Source organism: Battus philenor, unplaced genomic scaffold, assembly GCF_028537555.1.
Source record: "Battus philenor isolate CCGP_79_NKW_IND1 unplaced genomic scaffold, ilBatPhil1.0.hap1 SCAF_36, whole genome shotgun sequence".
NCBI classification, from domain to species: domain Eukaryota; kingdom Metazoa; phylum Arthropoda; class Insecta; order Lepidoptera; family Papilionidae; genus Battus; species Battus philenor.
This window is the reverse complement of record NW_027181700.1, coordinates 480,001-485,000: the sequence shown is the minus strand read 5'-3', so window position 1 is coordinate 485,000 and position 5,000 is coordinate 480,001. Positions and strand designations below refer to the sequence as shown.

Below are 5,000 nucleotides of genomic sequence, written 5' to 3'. Positions count from 1 at the left end.
CGCTACGGGCCTGGCACCCTCTGCGGGAAAACGGCCCCGTTCAAGACGAACTTGGACAGGAGTATCGACGACGAGAAAGCGGAACCTCCCGAACACCACATCTCCCGCGCTCGAGACGATCGCGGGATTCAGTGCTGGGCTCTTTCCTGTTCGCTCGCCGCTACTAGGGAAATCCTTGTTAGTTTCTTTTCCTCCGCTTACTAATATGCTTAAATTCGGCGGGTGATCCTCCCTGATCTGAGGCCAACGATAAAAATTCGAGGCAGACGCGATATCCGTACGCGACGTCCCTTATTATATTTTTGACGACGACGAACCGACGGACCGCGCGCGCAAGCAAGCAAGCGCGCACGGCGGCCGGTCGTCGTCGCGGGACGCCCTTCGGACGTCGAGTCCGCCTACCGTACACCACCCCCACCGTCGCGATCATCGCGCGTCGCAGAGCGAGTGCGCGTGCGCGAGGCGCGCGCGTCGCGAGTCCTTAGAGGTCTCTAGACGCGCGCACGCACAACGCAACGCTGCACACACAACACGCGTTGCGCGATGAACGACGACGATGACGATGATGATTATGATGATACGAGCGTAAACGAAAATCTCGACACGCATACGCGAGCGCGAGTACTTTTCGTTAGCGATCGATCGTCCGGCCCTTTCGGTATCGGTCCGTATCGATACGATAATATAACGTTCGCACTGGAACGACGACGCGTATCACCGACATAATACGGATGCGTAGCGACGACGAGCGGTGAACTCTCTCGCATCGGGCTAGGCGCGCGCGCACATGAACATCACGTAATGTTTACTTACATATGTTTGTGTGTGCGTTACGCTTGCCGCGCAAGAAAACATTCACCGCCTGCCGGTCGCATCCGTCGGAGACGCGTCGTCTGTGCTTCCGATATATTTTATTATATCGTATACACGAACCGATGAGCTCGGACGAAGACCGCACTACGAAGACTCGCGTCTTAGCGATGCGTGTAATCTTTTCACACTCGTTTCATATTCAATACAATTCGATATATTTAAACGGACCGTAAACGCGCTCCGCGCGTACGCGGACGTGAGGGGTGCAGCACCCCGCCGTCCGTCGTCCGTCGCGAAGAACGTTCAACGGAAACCGTCAATTGTTCGAAAGAGCGCGCGCCCGCTCGCCCGCGCGCGGTAGTGCGGCAGCGGCAGCGCGACGACAGCGACGGCGGATAGTGAGAGAGAGAGAGAGTGAGAGCCGCGGCGGCGCGGACGAGAGACTCTTATTAGAGATCGTCCCATCGCACCGTCCGCGAGCTCGTTCATCACCCCCCACCAACCCGCCGCCGCCGCGTCGCGCGTCACCGCCGCGCGCATCGACCGGCGCGAGCGCACGTAGCGCGCGTTCTACACCGAACAGTGTGGTTTTTATATTTTAACAGCCGGCCCTCAGACAGGAGTGGTCCTGGATATTTCTCCACGGACCGCAATGTGCGTTCGAAATGTCGATGTTCAAATGTGTCCTGCAGTTCACACTATGACGCGCAGTTAACTGCGTTCTTCATCGACCCGCGAGCCAAGTGATCCACCGTCCAGGGTAATGGTTTTTTCTTAATGTTGTTATTACTTACGGTAGCGGCCTACGGCTCTCGCCGTCGGCCACTTGATTGTCCGTTTTTATGTATTAACGTCGAAAGTTGGTCGAATTCATGTGCGCCGAGGCGTTCATAAAGAAACGGCACCGAAAAAGCTTAACGCCCCGACGCGAATCCTTTAGAATGATGAACGACGACGACCCGCGCACCCCCCAACGAGCTGGCGTGACGCACGACATTGTCATCTTTCTAACCGCTTAAATTTCGTTTTGTATAGCGCCAACCGACAATAAAGGGCCTGAGCTAGGCAGTGGGGATTTTCACCGCTTCGAACGCTCCGTTTGGTATGCCCCGGTCGGCGCTCGTCTCTCGGCGTTTTTCCGCCACCCGGCCGCTTCGACGGCGGCGGAGGCAGCGGCGGCGGTAGCACTTTCGACGAATGCCACCACCGCCACCGGCCACCGCCACGGCGCCGTCGCCGCTGCGCCGTTAGGCGTAATAGACGCTAGAGACAATTATTTCACATTTTATTTTTTATACATATATACAAACACGCACACACACACGCACGCACACGCGCGCGCGCTCGTCCGCATTAGATACGAACAGCAGCGCGCGCGCGTACGTACATATATATGTATATATGTCGTATATATATATCATTATGGATGTATTACATATATATATGTGTAAACACGGTATGTACGAAGTCGTCGTCGTCGTCGTCGTCGTCGTCGTCGCAACAGCAACAACAGCAACAGCAACAGCGGCGCAACAACGTTCGTGAACATATCACGCGTCTCGCACACATACACACACGTTAATGATCCTTCCGCAGGTTCCCCTACGGAAACCTTGTTACGACTTTTACTTCCTCTAAATGATCAAGTTTGGTCAACTTCCCAGCAACGCCGACGGCCGTGAAGCCACCGCGTGTCGGTCCGAAGACCTCACTAAATCATTCAATCGGTAGTAGCGACGGGCGGTGTGTACAAAGGGCAGGGACGTAATCAACGCGAGCTTATGACTCGCGCTTACTAGGAATTCCTCGTTTATGGGGGATAATTGCAAACCCCAATCCCCAGCACGAAGGAGTTTCAACGGGTTGCCCGGGCCTCTAGGCCAGGGAGAACATGCTGATTCCTTCAGTGTAGCGCGCGTGCGGCCCAGGACATCTAAGGGCATCACAGACCTGTTATTGCTCAATCTCGTGCGGCTCGAAGCCGCCGGTCCCTCTAAGAAGAATTTTAATACGTCGCCAGTGAGTTGCGCCACCGGAGCGGCGCACACCTAAATGACGACGCCTATTTAGCAGGCTAGAGTCTCGTTCGTTACCGGAATTAACCAGACAAATCGCTCCACCAACTAAGAACGGCCATGCACCACCACCCACCGAATCAAGAAAGAGCTGTTAATCTGTCAATCCTTCCGGTGTCCGGGCCTGGTGAGATTTCCCGTGTTGAGTCAAATTAAGCCGCAGGCTCCACTCCTGGTGGTGCCCTTCCGTCAATTCCTTTAAGTTTCAGCTTTGCAACCATACTCCCCCCGGAGTCCAAAATCTTTGGTTTCCCGGAAGCTGCCCGCCGAGCCATCGTAGTAACGTCGGCGGATCGCTAGATGACATATTTACGGTTAGAACTAGGGCGGTATCTAATCGCCTTCGAACCTCTAACTTTCGTTCTTGATTGATGAAAACACCTTTGGCAAATGCTTTCGCTGATGTTCGTCTTGCGACGATCCAAGAATTTCACCTCTAACGTCGCAATACGAATGCCCCCAGTTATCCCTATTAATCATTACCTCGGAGTTCTGAAAACCAACAAAATAGAACCGAGATCATATTCTATTATTCCATGCACGAAATATTCAAGCAGCATTTTGAGCCCGCTTTGAGCACTCTAATTTGTTCAAAGTAAAATTGTCGGCCCATCTCGACACTCACCGAAGAGCACCGCGATAGGATTTTGATATTGAACCGCCGTTTTACCGACGGCTCACCGACGATATGCTCCGCAGACGTGTCAGTATCACCGCGGATGCGGTGCACCGACAGCGCGGCGCACAAATGCAACTACGAGCTTTTTAACCGCAACAATTTTAGTATACGCTATTGGAGCTGGAGTTACCGCGGCTGCTGGCACCAGACTTGCCCTCCAATTGTTCCTCGTTAAAATATTTAAAGTGTACTCATTCCGATTACGAGGCCTCGTAAGAGTCCCGTATCGTTATTTTTCGTCACTACCTCCCCGTGCCGGGAGTGGGTAATTTGCGCGCCTGCTGCCTTCCTTGGATGTGGTAGCCGTTTCTCAGGCTCCCTCTCCGGAATCGAACCCTGATTCCCCGTTACCCGTGACAACCATGGTAGTCGCAGAAACTACCATCGAAAGTTGATAAGGCAGACATTTGAAAGATGCGTCGCCGGTGCTGGACCATGCGATCGGCAAAAGTTATCCAGATTCATCAAAATTAACGACTTCGGACGCGAGGCCCTCCGTCGATTGGTTTTGATCTAATAAAAGCACTCATCCCATCACTGGTCAGAGTTCTGATTGCATGTATTAGCTCTAGAATTACCACAGTTATCCAAGTAACCGAGGTAAGATCTAAGGAACCAAAACTGATATATTGAGCCATTCGCGGTATCGCCTTAATACGGCTTGCACTGAGACATGCATGGCTTAATCTTTGAGACAAGCATATAACTACTGGCAGGATCAACCAGGGAGCTAGCTAGTAGAGCTAACACACACCAACACCGCACATACGAGAGATATGAGGGTGATGATGATATGATAGACGTGTGACAAGCGACGCGTCGGACGTTCGAAACGCCGTGACGCGCCGGTGCCTAGGTAGCTTTTTGCGTGCGTGCGTGCGTGCGTGCGTATTTATTACAATACACACACAACACCACACCGCAACAACAAAATGAATTCGTTTTTCTATCTGTTCACGGAGGAAAATGTATATCTCAACACTCGCCTCGCGTTCGTCCAGATTTACTTTGGACGCGGCATCGCGTCCGATTCATCGGAACGTTCTTTGACGAGACACATACAAATCTTCACTTTTATAAAATATCGTTTCGCAAAACGAACAATGACCGATTTCCAGCCCGGTTTTAGAGAGATCCGAAATCCTTGATTTATATATCATGATCGACCGTCGCGCGACTAGCGCGCGACGAGCTCGTTGATGCGATGCGTTAAGGGCCGCCCCGAAGTCGACTCGGGAGCCCAACGCCGTTCGCGTTAATTAAACGAGACGTTCTCTTACGCCTTCCGCTCTTACATAACGGAGACGTCGTCCGACACAGTTTACGGTGTGTTGTTGTGGGGAGATGATCCCCTTTTTCTTCCCTCCTCCGCCGCCGCTGTGTCGTTCGTGCGTTTGTCGGTTATAGAAGTTTCAGTTTCGGGCGTTCTCGTT

General features: G+C 52.7%; 3 non-coding genes across 3 annotated transcripts in view; all 3 read right to left on the bottom strand.

The window, feature by feature from the left end:
- Window positions 1-246, bottom strand: part of LOC137927736 (large subunit ribosomal RNA) — a 4,033-nt gene extending 3,787 nt beyond the window's left edge. The window contains exon 1 of the ribosomal RNA XR_011107879.1: window positions 1-246. This exon is cut by the window's left edge and continues 3,787 nt beyond it. This is a non-coding gene — a ribosomal RNA (large subunit ribosomal RNA).
- A 1,173-nt stretch (window positions 247-1,419) lies between these two features.
- LOC137927797 (5.8S ribosomal RNA) lies at window positions 1,420-1,576 on the bottom strand. Its single transcript, XR_011107930.1, has one exon. It is a non-coding gene; the product is annotated as a 5.8S ribosomal RNA (ribosomal RNA).
- Window positions 1,577-2,392: 816 nt separating this feature from the next.
- LOC137927698 (small subunit ribosomal RNA) lies at window positions 2,393-4,296 on the bottom strand. The gene has a single exon (XR_011107843.1). It is a non-coding gene; the product is annotated as a small subunit ribosomal RNA (ribosomal RNA).
- Window positions 4,297-5,000: the final 704 nt, after the last annotated feature.